At 36.0% G+C, this 17,332-nt stretch overlaps 1 protein-coding gene across 1 annotated transcript in view; it reads left to right on the plus strand.

The window, feature by feature from the left end:
• ARIH1 (ariadne RBR E3 ubiquitin protein ligase 1) overlaps positions 1–17,332 on the plus strand; it is a 117,941-nt gene that overhangs the window by 49,386 nt on the left and 51,223 nt on the right. The window lies entirely within an intron of this gene.

Here is a 17,332-nt window from a genome sequence, read left to right on the forward strand (position 1 = left end):
GAAAGCCTGTTGAACTGAATTTACAAGACGCAAGAATTGATTTATGTACCAGTATGTGAACGAACTAAAATGCAAGTAGTAACTGCTTTAATTCTTGTATTTCCCATCTGTAAATTTTATAATAAATTTAGTATTAGGGAATTCAGACTTAATGTTTCTTCTTTATTTGAGGGGTTGCTGTGCTTCAGTTTCTTAAACATATATCCTCTTGGGCACCAAGAGCTAAAAACAGGTCAGAAAAAAAACCACTTGATTCATTCTTGGAGCACATTAATAAAATCTTCCTCTAATTACTTAAAAAGATTTCTTGCTAATGAACTTTTAAATCTGTTAGGCATTTTAATAACAGTTGTTCACTAAAACAAAATTAAGAAGTTACTCAGGCTTTCCTGGCCACTAGACAAGCTGCTTAAACTGGTTCTCTGGTTTCAGGGCAGGATTCTGTCCAATGGTATTAATTAATTAATTAATGTGTGTGTGTGTGTGTGTGTGTGTGTGTGTGTGTGTGTGTGTGTGCGTGCGCGCGCACGTACATATCTTTCGGAGATAAAGTCTTGCTCTGTTGCCGGGGCTAGAGTGCGGTGGCATCATCATAGCTCACAGCAACCTCAAACTCCTGGGCTCAAGTGATCCTTCTGCCACAGGCTCCCAAGTAGCTGGGACTACAGGCGTGTGCCACCACACATGGCTAATTTTTCTACTTTTTGTAGAGACGAGGCCTCCCTCTTGCTCAGGTTGGTCTCAAAACTCCTTAGTTCAAGCTATCCTCCTGCCTCAACCGCCCAGAGTGCTAGGATTACAGGCATGAGCCACTGTGCCCAGCCCAGTGGTGTTTCTTAATTTTGGTATCATTTACTTTTAGGCTTATTTATTTTATGATACCTCTACTAGGAATAGAAGTTTTTATTATTTACTTCTGAAACTCCTTTAGTGAACTAAACTTACTCAGTTTGTTTCATAGTCATGTATTTCTGTAAACACATTCTGAATTGTATCTTACTACGCTGCTGAAAGTATTTTTCAGTTAAATATTGTACATAAGTGTGGTAATCATGAATTTAAAAGTAAGAAGCTTCTATGAAACTTCTTTGTGTGAACTTTTCAGTTTCTCTTTGTAATTTCAGTTTTTGTATATTCTGAAGATACCCTGTTGGGTACCTAGAGATTTATAATTGGAACTTTAAATAGTGTCTTTAAGATCAATATGCAATATCTTTTTGTCTCATTTAATGATTTTCTCATATTCCATGTGGTCTGCTATTAGCACTGCCATGCTTTTTTTTTCTTTAAGCGTTTGGCATATCTTTTCCATTTTCTAATCTTCTTTTCTGGGTTATTTTGTTTTAGGTATACCTTTTGTAAATAGCATGTAGGTGATTTTTCAAAAAAAAAATCTAAATTTATTAAAAAACTAATCTATGACTATATTTTAATAGCTGAGATTAACATATTCACATTTTATGATTGATATTTAGATTTAATTACAGCTATTTTAAGTTGTGCTTTATATTTACCATGTTTTCTATTTGCTTATTTTGTTGGCTTCATAAAATTTTCTTTTGATTTTTCTCTGATAATTTCAACGTTATATATATATATGTTCTAGTTCAGTTTTTCTAGTGGTTACCTTTACAATTTGCCCGTGTATACTTAAAACTATAAGTTTATGACAGTATTTAGTTGCAGTATCCATCCCCTGTACAAGATAAAAACTGTAGCATAGTTTTTTCTCAGTCCCTTTCTTTTCCAGCTCAACTTGATAAGTCCATAATGTTTGAATTTTTTTCATTTGTTTTTAAGGCTTTTCATATCTATATACTTAACATTTTTACTTTTTTTGGCTAATTTGTTTCTTGCATGCTTATGTTTTTTGGAAATTTATTCATTTTACTCTGACATATGTCTTGTAATTGTGTAAGTCAAGTTTCATATGTGGTAAACATTGAGTCCTAGGAGAGAAATTCTTAATATTTTGAAAATTATTGTAATATTTTCAGATGTGAGTTTTGAAAACATAACCAGTTAGACCCTTTAAGTCTGAGGACTCATGTTTTTGGTTTTGGGAAATTCTTAGCTGTTATTTCTTCAGCATACCTTTTCTCCATTCTCTTGATACTTTCTGAAATTCCTGTTAGTCACATGTTGAAACTTCTGGATCTCTTTCCAGGTTATCTAACTTCTTTCAAAATACTTCTTCTGTACTTGCAGTCTTTGTACTTTGTTCTATGAAAATTCCTGAGGTTTATCTTTAGTGTATCTATCTATCTATCTGTGTATTTAAAAAAGAGACACAGTCATGCTTTGTCACCCAGGCTTGAGTGCAGTGGCATTGTCACAGCTCACCACAGCCTCAAACTCCTGGGCTCAAGAGATCCTCCTGCCTCAGCCTCTCAGCCTCCTGAGTACCTGGAACTACAGGCGTACACCACCACACCTGACTTATTTTTTTTCATTTTTTTTTGGAGACAGAGTCTCATTCTGTTGCCCAGGCTAGAGTGCTGTGGCATCAGCCTAGCTCACAGCAACCTCAAACTCCTGGGCTCAAGCAATCCTCCTGCCTCAGCCTCCCAAGTAGCTGGGAGTACAGACATGCGCAACCATGCCCGGCTAATTTTTTCTATATATATTTTTAGTTGTCCATATAATTTCTTTCTATTTTCTTAGTAAAGACAGGGTCTCGCTTTTGCTCAGGCTGGTCTCGAACTCCTTAGCTCAAAGGATCACACCTGCCTCAGCCTCCCAGAGTGTTAGGAATACAGGCATGAGCCACCGTGCCCGGCCTAATTTTTTTCATTTTTTAACAGACAAGGTCTGTGTTGTCCAGGCTGGTTTCAAGCGATCCTCCTCACCTGGTCTCCCAAAGTACTGGGGTTACAGGCACAAGCTGCTGCACCTGGCTCCTCAAGTTTATTGTAATTCACTTGCTTTTCTTTCTGCATCCATTCTGCTTTTTAGCCATCTTGAATTGTTTATTTTAACAGTGTCCAACTTAATTTTTTTTAAACGACTTTATTCTTGTTTTGTGGTCGCAGTTTCTTCCTTTATCTCTCTTGGTACATTAATTATCCTTACACTAAAATAATTAGACCTAAATAATGAGAGTACAATGTGGCTGAAAAGGTACAGGGAAATTTAGCCTTAAGTATCTTTGTTAGAAAAAGAAAATGAAGTAAAACATGAACCAATTCTTTGAAACGGGAAGTTAGAAAAATAAAGTAAGCCCAAAGAAAGTAGAATAGGTTCTCTTTTTTTTTTTTTTTGAAATGGGGTCTCTCTGTGTTGCCCAGGGTGGTCTCAAATTACTGAGCTCAAGCCATCCTCCCACCTCAGCCTCCTGAGTAGCTGGGATTACAAGTCTGAGACACCATGCCTAGCATAGAATAGGTATTTAAGATGAAAACAGATATTCATGAAATAGAAAACAATAGCAACAAAAAAGAGATCAAACAGAAGGATAGATACTTGAAATGCATTTTTTTAAAGGGAAGCATCAAGAGAATGAGAAGACAAACAATAGACTGGGAAAAAATATTTGCAGAAAAATTTACCTGATAAAGGACTGTTGCCCAGAATGCACAGTGAACTCTTAAAACTCAACAATAAAAGGACCGGATTAAAAAATGAGCCAAAGATGTTGAATCCTCACCAGAGAAGATACACAGATGGCAAATAAGCATATGAAAAGATGCTCCACATCGTGTGTCATCAGGGAAATGCAAATTAAAGCAACATTGATGTGCGTAGTGTCTCATGCCTATAATCCTAGCATTCTAGGAGGCTGAGGTGAGCAGCTGAGGTGAGCAGATCGCTTGCCTGAGACCAGCCTGAGTAAGAACCACCCCCCCACCCCCGTCTCCACTAAAAATAGAAAAAATTAGCTGGGTATGGTGGTGTACACTTGTAGTCCCAGCTACTTGGGAGACTGAGGTAGGAGGCTCACTTGAGCCCAGGAGTTTGAGGTTGCTATGAACTATGATAAGGCCACTGCACTCTAGCTGGGGCAAGAGTGAGACTGTCTCAGAACAAACCAAAAAACCCCCCAACATTGAGATACCACTACATACCTATTAAAATGGCCGAAATCCAAACTACTGATACCATCGAATACAGGCTAGGATGTGGAGCAGTAGTAACTCATTCATTGCTGATGGGAATACAAAATGGTACAGCTACTTTGGCAGTTTTTTTACAAAACAAGGTGTACTGTTACTGTACAATACAGCAGTTGTGCTTCTTGGTACAATATTTATCCAAATGAATTGAAAAGTGTATATCCACATAAAAACCTGCACATGTCTGTTCATAGGAGCTTTTATTCATAATTGCCAAAACTTGGAAGCAATCAGGATGTTCTTCAGTAGGTAAACGGATGAATAAATTGTGGTACATCTAAAAATGGAATGTTATTCAGTGCTTAAAAGAAATGAGCTATCGAGGTATAAAACTACATGGAAGAAACTTAAATGTATATTACTAAATGAAAGAAGCCAATCTGAAATGGCTACATGCTGTTATTATTCCAACTATGTCACGTTCTGGAAAAGGCAACATTATGAAGACAGTCAAAAGAGAAGGGAGGGATGAATAGCATGGAGGTTTTGTAGGCCGTTGAAACTATTCTGCATGATACTATAATGGTGGATGCCTGTCATTATACATTTTTCCAAACCTGTAGAATGTATAACCCCAAGTGTGAACCCTCATGTAAACCATGGACTTTGATGATAATCATGTGTCAGTGTAGGTTTATCAAATGTATGATGTTGATAGTTGGGGGAGTTATGCTTGTGTTGGAGTGGGGGATGTGTGGAAACTGTCACTTTTGCTTAATGTTGCTGGGAACTTTAAACTCCTCCCAAAAAATAGGTTTTTTTTTTTTTTTTTGGAAGGGGGTTAATAAACCATTGGTAAGTGTGATGGGGGAGAAGAGGGCACAAATAACATTAGAATTATGTAAGGCATAATTACAGATGGGAAAAATATTTTAAAATTATAAATTAATACTGTGTACCAACTTTAATAATACATTTGAAAGGTTTTAAGTGGGAATTGCCTAAGTTATCCCCTAAGATATAGAAAAATAGAGTAAACTCATAACCACAGAAAAGTGTTGTAAATATAGTGTAAGACTGCCCGCCCCTTCCCCAAAAAGCACTAAATGACTTTATGGTTAAGTTCTATCTAATAAACCTTCAAGGAACTGCCAGTTCCTACTGAAAATTATCTCAGAACATAGAAAAAGAGAGGGCATCATTAATTCATGTTAGCCAAATCAGAATAATCCTGGTTCCAAAATTTGACAGAGAGCATGAGAAAGCCATCTTTATTAGGAACAATGCTGTCTATTTTGTAAATAAAATAATACTTAATTGAATTGAATGAATCAGTGGTCTGGTAGAATTTTTCCTAGAAATGCAAGGATAGATCATGATGGGGGAAATTCTTTTCATCTATAGCATTTACTACATTAACAATGAAGAAAAACCAAAAAGGTAATCACAATATATGCCAGTTATGCATTTAACAAAATTGCGCACTTGCCCATGATTTATTTAGTGAAAACAAAATTCTTAGCAAACTGAGAGGGTAATTTCTCAGCTTGATAAAAGGAGTCAACTAATAATCTACAGCAAAATTTTACTTAATGTTGAAACATCAGAAGCATGCCCATGAAAATTAAATGAGGATAATGACTGTTACCACCATTTCAATGTATTGGAAGTTCTGATAAATAAAAAAATACCCAGAAAATTAAGTGGTCTAAAAATTCGAAAAGAAAAGCAGTCATATGTACATAATATAATCATTTACCTAGGAAACCCAAGAATTAACTGATAAACCATTAAAGTGGTTGCCTGTTAGAATTGCCTGAGAACTTTTTAAAAAATACCAATGCCCAGGCCTCTCTCCATTACTCCCTCCCTCAATAAACCTGAAAAATGAAACATGGAATAAAGTAGCCTTAGCCTCAGTGACACTATGTTCCTCCCCATTCTTGAGTATAAAAATGAAGGTTACCCATCTGATAATACTATAACTATTTAGAATCCCAGAAATTACAAGAAAAAGTAGACAATATAGCCAATAAAGGTTGTTATGTAGCATTTTTTTTTAAATCTTGCTTCCTAATTGGTAACACTGAATGTATTCAAGTATCATTTCTATTTATCTTGATATACTTAAAGATAAATCCTTTTTTCTTTTTTTAATCCACCCAAGATAGTACTTGAGTTAAAGATAAATCTTATCCTAGTCAAGATGGTGAAATATCTTAAATTTCTTCCTCTCTCTTTACTCCTTTGTTTCCATATTCCAGGCATATCAGTGTTTATTTTATTCATTAGTAAACCACAGTCCCTGCCTTGGAGGAGGAGCTTATGTCCAGTGAGGGCAATAGAGGTGTAAATAGATCCTTGCCAGTGATTCCTTTTATTTGCCTCGTGCTGCTCATGTTAGTCTGTAGTGTAAACAAATTTGTCCTAACCCTAAAAATGAATTTTATTCTTTTTAAAAATAATTTTTGGGGCCGGGTGCAGTGACTCATCTGTAGTCCCAGCATTCTGGAAGTCCAAAGCAGGAAGATTGCTTGAGACCAGGAGTTTGAGACCAGACTGAGAAACTTGGTGAGGCTCCATCTCTATAAAAAAAGAAAAATTTAGCTGGGTGTGGTGGTGCATGCAGCTACTTGGGGGACTAAGGCAGGAAGATTACTTGAGCCCAGGAGTTCAAGTTTGCAGCGAGCTATGATTATATCACTGTACTCCAGCCTGGGCAACAGAATGAGACCCTGTCTCTAAAGATAGATATTTATTTATTTATTTTGAGCAAAAGTGAGGAGCTGATGGAGAAAGGACAATTTTAACTTTATGGTTTCTGCTTTTATCCATCATGGCAGCTTTCCATACCTTTGCTATTATCTTTCTTTCCAGTCTTCTGGGGTTTTTTTTTTTGTTTGTTTTTTAACTTTGTAGATTAATTTTTCTTCTGTTTTACAAATTAAATAGAATTTTCTCTATTCGCTAATTTCTTTCCACGACCCTCCAGATGAAGCGAAACAAAGCAAAGCAGAGAATCAGAACTGCAGCAACAACTGTATCTCAAACTTTCCATCTGAGCTTTGATACTATAATAATTTTTATAGGATGTTACTTCCATTTTTTCCATCTGTCATGTCTTGAACCTATTCTTCCTTTCCTGAAATATCAGTCAGGGGTTTAGTTATAAACAAACTTTAAGAGGTAAAATAAAATAGGCATTAAAGATTGAGAATCAGTGTGAAGGCTCTGCAGCCAGGAAAATGCCAAAATCACAGTGTCAAACTATTTTAATGGAGACATTATTGCTGCCACCATTGGGCACAGGCATCACAACTCTTACCATCAATATTGGGCATGTGACACCAAGACTAGTACTTCTGCCATTACAAGCCTCTGAAAACTGGGTATCTCCTTACTCCTTTGATAGAATAAACTCCTCCTTGAACCTTCTTCAAGTACTAAGTTTTTGATAAACTGTCTCCTTAAATCTTCCCAGCAGGAGAGACTGGGAATGTGAGTTGTCCATTTTCCCCCTTCTTTTTATGACAAGGGAATACTAAAAATCCATCTTCTGCCTACTTCTCTGGCTTCTTCTCTTTATTTCTATATCTTTTTCTGTTCTCATATTATATATACTTTAGTAGTACAAAATTTCTGTGGTGGTGACTAATTTTATTTTTTTGCTGCCTCAACTTTGCAAATGCGTTTTGATGCAGGGCTTCTGTGGATATCAATGTAGGCCGTTAACTGTGCAGCTCTAGGGAGCATCTTTGGAATTGTACTGTCACTGGCCCAGGCCTAATTTGCTTTTCTTGTTGTCTTGTTTTTCCTAATTATCCTTCAAAACCCAAGCTTAACTTCTAAGACAACTTTTCTTGTTTCTCAAGACAGTTGATCACTACCTTCTTTGTCCATTAATGTGTATTTAATATTTCATCACACTTCTATTAGAATTCTTTGTGCAGAAACTATTTTGCTTATCTTGTATTCCTACACATAACACAGTTCCTAATATGTAGTTGATTTTTAGTTAAGTGCAGCCATTTCTAGATTTTCTTTTGTGTAATAGAATTTTATTGAAATTATGACATGAACATAAATCGCATTTCGTTTTGGCTGGATTTAGAAACAAAACACTAAACGGGGAGCTCCTTTAGAGTTGGTAATAAGTAAAAACATAAGTATCTTCTCTCTTGTAGCTCATTTCTTATAGGTCTATTTTCATAAGTTTTAAAAACTCATTTTAGTTAATAGTATATAAGGGTGAGTGTTAGTGAGTTAACTGGCATGTTTGAGGTGAGGGGAAGTATAGGTGATTGAAAACTTAGATGGCATAGTCAAAGAATCCTGAAGAAGGATTTCAATCTTTCCCGGACTATTTTGCAAATAGCTTTTCACTTTTTATTCTGAAGCATTAATATCCATTTAATGAATAGGTACTAGAGTTAGCACTTGTGATTATGATAATATGGAACTTTTCTTAGCCACATTAGTAATAATATATTTAACTTCTAGGATGTGAAAGTAAATTTGGTTTTTCAGAAACCTTGCTTTTGTGCTAACATTCATTACTATTCTTCTCCAGTATAGTGGGATTTTTCCTGTTTAAACAATTCTGGTATTATTGGGGAGTGGTATGTGGTAAGAGGCAAATGTACCATCTCCTTATAGTGTAATGGTTAAGAATGTGGGATCCCCACTCCACCATTTACTAGCTGTAGGAACTTGAAACATTTTTTTTCCTTCATTACCTCATCTGAAGTGATTTTACTTTATCCATTCTATTGTCCCTAGTCTCCCTACTACCTCACTACTTCATAAATTTCAATTTTTTTTTTTAATATCAGCTAGGTGTAAGAAGAACTTGAACAGGGGTTTGGTGATGAGGTACACACAACAATGTATTACACAGTTGACCCCCATAGAGATATAATTTTATGGGACTATGTAAGAGATCATCTCTGAGTCAGGTGGGAAGGGCTTTATTGATGAGGTGGCATTTGATTAGACAAGGAGGGGCAGGGGATATGGGAACCTGAGTATTTCAGGTTCAGAGCCACTTCTTGTAAAGACTGAAGATAGGAGCCAGGCTCAGTGGTATGCACCTGTAGTCTCAGTTATTCAGGAGGCTGAGGTGGTTGACTGAGATGGGAAAATTGCTTGAGGCCAGGAGTTTAAGACCAGCCTGGGCAATATAGCAAGACCCCATCTAAAAAAAAAAAAAAAGGCTGAAGATGGTCTTCATGTCTGTTGAGTGGTCCAGAAAACCTCAGACCTTGAATTGGATTAAGATAGTCCCAGAATGTTAATGTCCCCAGACACGTGACAGATACAAATATAAATCTTCTCTAGGGGAAGAACATTGTTATCTAAGGCCTCAAACTATTTCCACAAAATTACTTTTCTAATTAAAACATACCAACTTGGGACTGAAAATATTAGAATTGTCACACCTAGAAGAAAATGAGTATGTTATCACCAAGGAACTGGTAAGTATAAGCTGTAATTCAGATTTGAAAGAAAACCTCAGAATTTCTTTGACTGAACAAAATAAGCAGCGTTAACTCAGTGAATTAGTTTAACAGCATGTTGGACAAAGCTGGATACAAGTTTAGTGTATTGGAAGATCAAAAAACTCTCCAGAATTAGGCATATCCACTAAAAGATAGAAAATACAGGAGAGGTTAATAAATATAGAGGCTATTATGAAATAAGATCTGATGAGATCTTAGAAAGAGAGAAGAAAGTGTGGCTGAGGCAATATTCAAAGATGTAATGGCTGAGAATTTTCCAGATTGGTAAAAGACATGTGTCAAAGATTCAAGAAGCCTAACAATTCCATGCACAATAAATACCTGTCCTGTTGATTTAAAGATGTACAGTTTTTCACATTTTAACATGTCTGAAATCTGGATGCATCTTTCAGTTGATGGACACTTAGTCCAACAAGATTGAAATTTTGACTTACGTGAAAAGTCTCCCATATCAGCTTCTGGTAAGATCGTGAAATTTCAGTACCCAAAGTATTTTAGACTTGAGGAAATATGGTGAAAAGAAATCCACATTTAAAATGTGGGCATAATCCACATTTCTTATCCTGGGTCGTGGTTGTACACTGGTGTTAGTTTATAACAGTTTATAAGCTGCATGTTTATGTTTATGCACTTTTCTAGAATTGTGTTATTTAAAACATATACACAGACATAGGATAAGGAACAACCTTAAAGGGATGATTCAGCTTGCTTTTTGGACAGGTAACATTAATAGTGCCTTTGGTACCTACCTACAAGTAAATCTATCATTTTGCCAAGATAGTTTACTCACTGCCCTCCTTGGCTCTAGTATCAAATCTGCTCTGAATTTAACTTTGATCATATCAATTCATTTTATCAACCTCTGGCACCTTTGTGGTTCCTACCACATCAAAGCTATGCTCTCTGGGTTTGAAAACCTGTCATATTTTCACTCTGTTCTGTATATTTATACACTACAACTGTACATTCCCTTGGGATGTCCTTTACTGTTCACTCCCTGACCTCCTCAAGAGCTATATCTTTGCACAGATTCAGGGAGACCCAGTAATATTTCATTCTGGGATTATGCTCATAGGCATCATGGTACAATTCTGTACATCACATACAACTTATACAATGCCTCCTGGATCTCCTTATTTTCTGAATTCTTACTATATTTACTGTTAAGTTGTTTCGACTTCTTGAAGTTAGTTGCTGTTTTTTGTGCTTCTCTAGGATTCTTCTCCTACCTCTTGCATGCTAAGTAGCACGTCATATTGCAAATTGATATTCATCTCTTTCCTTGAAAGCAATTAATGTTGCAACCAGCACAGTTCACACATACAGTCGCTTAATATGTGAGGGAACTATGTAAAATGGAACTTAATTGTATACTACCTTGTGTTTTGATTGATTATTCTTAGTTTTAGCATAGCTGGATTTTAAATATACTTGTTTGGTTTATAGGCTTTTAACATTTACAACCTGAAGACTTCCATTGAATATATTGAAAAACTATTATCAAAATAATAAAGGGGTATTTCTTTTTGTGTACTAGAAGAAACTATATATTTCTCTTGAACTGGAATCAGATCCATTATTGCATAAATCACAAGCAGTATGTTTTAATTTATTTTCTAAATGAAAATGTGTAGCAGAAGGAAAAGACCATTGAGCAGAGGGTATAGACTTCCCTTGAATGCACATATTTGGAAAGAATGCAGAAGCTACTGCCTTCGTTTTCACTGAAGTGAAAAATAGTTTTAAAAAATAATGGTTTCTGTTAGTCTTTTCTGAGAAAGTAATAAAAGTTTGGACCTTCCCCTGGGGAGGGTGGGGGGGAGGGAGGAATATGTATAAATAAGTTATAATGTTTTGGATTCTGTAAAATTGTTGAAATTCCAGGGACCTCAGATTAGGAATCCATGTGTTAGAAGAACATGGTAAAATTGAAATAATCATAATAAAGCCAGAAGACATGGATAACCACCAGTGAAGATGACACATGTGTCTTTAAGTGTGACTAGAACACCCTGTGAAACCAGCATCTGTGTCTTCTGAAGCCTCTATTGTGGAGTTCTTCTCTATTCTGTGTTAGAAAAGGAATAGTCACTATCTTACTTTTTGAATGTCCTGTATAGTTTAAGATCTACTTTGAAAGTTCCTGAGTGTCAGTAAAACCTTATTCAAAAAAGAAGTAGCCACATGTTTAATTGTTAAAGCTGGATAATGGGATAGTGGAAGTTCAGTTTATTTGTTCACTTGGCCTTTGTATAGTTACATTTGTCTATAATAAATGAGGCTTGGAGCCTTTTTGGAAGATAGCATAGTTTATTGTTCTTGTTATGATTTTGCTAACTCAAGCCTACAAGGAGTTGTCTTATATCTCTTTCACTGTGGTTAGTTCCTTATTCTACCTTTCTTCGTAGCGGCTCAGAAACAAAAAGGAAAAAGTGTATGGCAAAAAGTTTCTCAAAACTTATGCAATAAGATTTTTCTGCTGCAACTTGACAGTATTAAATTAGTAGCCTCTTTGTCAAGTAGTCTTTTGATTAACATTAAACATACTCAGGAAATTTTATTATAATGCTGTTTTTATCAGGTTGACCTTTCCCTAATAGGAGAAAAATCTTACAACCTCAAAAAGTATTCTACTTTTTCTTAAAATACTTGAAGTATGTTTACTTAGCTATAAAAATTACATAGAATATGGCCGGGCGTGGTGACTCACACCTATAATCCTAGCACTCTGGGAGGCTGAGGCAGGAGGATCGCTTGGGCCAGGAGTTCCAGACCAGCCTAAGCAAGAGCAAGACCCCTGTCTCTATAAAAAATAGAAAAATTCTCTGGGTGTGGTGGTGTGTGCCTGTAGTCCCAGCTACTCAGGAGGCTAAGGCAGGAGGATCACTTGAGCCCCCCAAGGAGTGTGAGGTTGCAGTGAGCCATGATGATGCCACTGCCCTCTAGCTGGGGTGACAGAGACCCTGTCTCAAAAAAACAGAAACAACAAAAAACTACATAGAATACATTCATATTGAATTGTGAACTAAATTATTCTTCAGAGATTAGCATAAGAAACCCAAAACTTTTAAAGCAAGTTCTTATAGACTCCCATAAGTCCTCATTTGATCTTTTTTGTGAGGGACAAACCCTTCTTTAGGAAAAAAGGTTTTCTGTCTCCAACCCCTTAGAGAGTTTTGGTTCTTTGGAATTCTGAATGTTACCTACTAGAGGTGCATAGGTATGCCAGTCATCTTACATTCTAATTTTAGTCCTTCTTTTGAAAGAATACCTTTAAGAATTACAAAGGTGGAGTGATATCTTTTAATTTGTTTGAAAATTAACATTCTACTTCTGGAGGCTTTTTTAAATTTAAATTTTTATCAAGGTAACACAATCATCGTTTTTTAAAAGTCTAATGCTTTTACAAGGGTTATAAAGGAAAAATAGTGCTCCAGACCCCCAGTTCCAATCCCATTCCCCAAAAGGGAAAGAGCTATTTATTTCAGTATTTCTTAATAACTTGCTTATACTACCATACTCTATCTACTGACTTCTTTCTGTGGAAGATGAGGATTAGGTTCTGAAACTAATGTCTATTGTAAAGACATGTGGTGGGGGGCGGGGGGTGTCTTCTTTCCTAATGTGTCTACTCTCTGGTTCTGTATTGCTGTTTTAAGACTTTCATTTTCATGTCTTACATGCTGTTTTTGCTTTTTATAAATTTGATGACAGTTCTTGTGCATTCATATGAGGTAAATAAATTTAAGCTATTCCTCTGCTCCTTTGAGATTTTTACTTATACATTTTCTAAAAATGGAAAAAAACACCCAATTAGAAGCAGGTTGATGTGGCCAGGGGAAAAAGTTGAACTGGCAGTTCTGAGAAGGAATCTAAGATCTGCCTTGGATTTTTCTAGTCATTTGTCAAACCTATAATTATGATATAGAATAATTGTGACTTTTGTAGCATTTTGAAGTCAATGTCTGGTACCCGTAAATTGCCACATGAGAATGTTGAACAAAAATTATTTGGTCATTTAGAAATAAAAATGTATATATGCCTGTTTATATGTGGATATGTAAAATGTATAATTTATTTTTATAAATGTGTGTGTCTATTTTTGCTTCCTCTCAGGCTTATAGCAATAGACAATTGGCTTGTAAACATATAATGGGAGCTATAACAACTGACAGGATTGAGTTTTGATAGCTTAGAGTAGAAAAACCTGCTATATATCTTTACATTGGGTTAACATTTTTTGCTTTTCTGATTCTGTTGTGAGAATAAGTACTCCTCTAATAGTGGTTGATCTTTATGAAGTATGAACACTTAGTAGCTTTTAAGTTACTAATGGCAAAATTAAATATTGAAGTGGCAAACAGTAATACCATAGTCATTCAGAGTTCAGAAAGAAACACTAGCCAGTGGTGTTCCCTACCAGCCTTATTTCCCCTCCCCACAACCAGACGTAAGAGCTCTTAGGCTCTAACTGTTCCTGCTTTGAAATTTAATTCATGTTATTTGTATGTTCCTGTCCAGCAGGCAAGTAAAATGAAAAATTAAAATCCAAATAATTCTAGACAGTTGCCTAAGTGCCAGTTTGCTTAACTCTATTTCTGTAAACATACTGAATGAACAGAAAAAACCCTAGAGAGAAGAGAATTTATAGTTTACTTTTTTTAATTGACAAATACTGATTGTATGTGTTAAAACCTTAATCTAGAGAAAGCTAAGCCATGGAACTGGGGGATACCCTGCTTGTGCCCTTATCCCACTAAGAAAAGTCTGGGTTGAAGGAAAAACCACACTGCTCTTTTGTTTTCATTTTCATCAGTATGATTTCTTGAAAACAATGAGCAGGGTTGCAGGATAGGAGAGAAGCAATTTCCTAGGATAAGCTTTGCAGCTGTTTACCAAAGTCAATGAAGCAGAGAGAATATGTGGTTAACTCATTTAACAAGGTGCCTGAACTGTAGTGCTTCACACCGAGTCAGTCCCTCTTCATTTTGGCCTGCTTTTCACAAGCAATGAGGTATATAAAAGCCAGCAAACTGAAGGAACTTTCAAATAGTGCCCAGGTAAACAGGGTGAAGAGTTAAGAATCCAGCTGTATTCTTGGACACACAGTCCTACATAAAACTATTGTAATTAGAAGAAATCGGCTTCTGTGTTCTCTTTAGAAAGTTAAAATGAACATAGACTCTATGAGATGAGAGATCAAAGATGAACTGATAAAACAACAAGGTGAAAAGGAAGCTGACAGAACAAAAAATGAAGGGACAAGTAATCTTGTAGAACTTGAAACCACTTTGGCAACAGAAATAAGTAGAACAGACATTATGGAAAATAGAGATCTGAAAGACAGGAAAAGGACAAAAGAGAAATTAGCAAATGGTAGACATGGAGGACAAATTAAGAGAGACCTATTACAAATCAAGCACAATCTTAATAACTAAAGGATCTTGAAGTAATTAATGACCAAGTGGCCTTTCAAAAGAGAAAGTTATTAGGTCATTAAATATGAAATGTCCAATTTCGAACCAAAAGTTTAGTTTATTATATCTCAAATAAGAAGCAGTATAATTAAAGTGCACCTAAACTATCAACACAGTTTTGCCATCTTAACGGTTGCTTGTTTATGCCAGCAGCGAAGAAGCCTGGAGAGCGAGTGGTGATGAAATCTCGAAAGGCGTTTTCCACTGCTTGTTGAGAATTGAATATTTCTCCTTGCAAGAAATAGCGGTCCAAAGCCTGGAAGAAATAGTAGTCAGTTGGTGCAAGGTCTGGTGAATATGGTGGACGACAGTTTCCAAGTCCAGCTTCTGTACTTTGAGCAGTGTTGTTAGTGCAACATGTGGTTGAGTCGTTATCTTGCAAGAGGATTGGCCTGTCTCTATTGACCAGTCTTGGCTGCTTATTCGCAAGCATCCTCATCATTTCATCCAATTGGTTGCAGTAGACATCCACTGTAATCGATTGACCAGGTTTCATGAAGCTGTAGTGGATGATACCAGCGCTGGACTACCAGACACCATTAGCTGTTTTTTGATGAATATTCTGTTTTGGACTGTGTTTTGGCACTTCATCTTTATCCAACCATTGTGCTGAATGCTTGTGATTGTCAAAAAGAAGCCGTTGTTCATTACACATAATACAGTGTAGAAATGGTTCACTTTTATCTTGTGACAGCAAAGAAAGGCAAGCTTCAAGACGATTTTTCTTTTGATGCTTGTTGAATTCATGCGGAACTCATCTGTCCAGCTTCTTTACCTTGCTGATTTGTTTCAAATGGTCCAATATTGTTGGAATGGTAACATCAAAACTTGCTGCTAATGCACGCGTAGGTTGAGATGAGTTGGCTTCCAATACAGTTTTCATCGTTATCCATCTTGGTGTCAGGTCGCCCACGTGGCTCATTTTCAAGATGAAAATCACGAGAACAGAACTTCTTAAACCATCAGTGTACTGTGTATTCATTAGCCACATCCTTCCCAAACACTTTGTTGATATTTCCAGCTGTCTGCACTGCATTGGTTCCATTACAGAACTCATATTCTAAAATAGCATGAATTTTTTACTTATCTATGGTTTCACAAAAATTGCTTTAAATTTTTAAAAAAAATGATAATCACAAGTGACAACATGCATTTGAAAGACTAAGGATATACCTACACGATAAGAATAAAACAAAATGGGTCAAAGTGAAATGTCAGAGATATGAACTGTAAAACTTAGTACTTAAGGAAATCGGACATTTCATACTTAATAACCTAATAATGCTTAGAATAAACCCTAGCAGAACTACTAAACTTGAAGTATATAGAGAAAGAAACCTATGTATGTGCCAGAAAAAAAGGATTTGAGTTATAAAATGAGAAAAATTATTCTGGCTACAAACTTCCTCAATAATAATAAGTAACAGAAGAAAATGGAACATTGTCTACATAAAGAATATTGAAGAGAGGGAGCCAGGTACGGCTTATACCTATAATCCTAGCACTTTGGGAGGCTGAGGCAGGAGGGTCACTTGAGGCCAGGAGTTCGAGATCAGCCTGAGCAACAGAGTGAGACCACGTCTCTACAAAAAATTAGCCAGGCACAGTGGTGCGTGCCTATAGACCCAGCAGAAGTAGGATGATCGCTTGAGCCCAGAAGTTCGAGGCTGTAGTGAGCTATGATCGTGCCACTGTACTCCAATTGGGCAACAGAGTGAGACCCTGTATCTTAAAACAAATAATAAAATACATATTTTTTAAAAATTGAGTATTAAGGAGGGAAAGGATTTTAGCTGAAGTGAGCATTTGAATATATGTAAACATTTCTATTATGTCTAAGTGATTAGGGGTATGAAGTTTAAGAAACAAAAAGCAGTTTTTTTCCTTGAAAGAAAAGCTACTTAATGTAAAAAGGATATAATTAGTGAAAAAATTATAGAAAATTATAATCAACTGGGGAAAGCTCAAGAAAATTCCAGCCAAAACCATAAGGTTCAGTGTAGGGTTGTATAACATAGGGACAATCTGTGTTTATTTAACGCATTAACTGTCATGTGAGTTGTATTTAACTCTCACCTTGAGCCGCATGAACTGTTTTTCAAGTTGCATATACCTCACGCACAGAAAACAATGAAAAATAACAACTTTTTCATTATATTAGAAAGGATCGTTTTATTTCTGAAGTTTTTATTCTGTTTTTGTAATAAAAAACCGTAGCCCCAAGGAAAAAAATTTTTTTCTTGTGTGGCAGTGTGTTAAAGATGACAAATTAAGAAATAGGTTT

This window comes from Lemur catta, chromosome 1 (assembly GCF_020740605.2).
Source record: "Lemur catta isolate mLemCat1 chromosome 1, mLemCat1.pri, whole genome shotgun sequence".
Taxonomy (NCBI): domain Eukaryota; kingdom Metazoa; phylum Chordata; class Mammalia; order Primates; family Lemuridae; genus Lemur; species Lemur catta.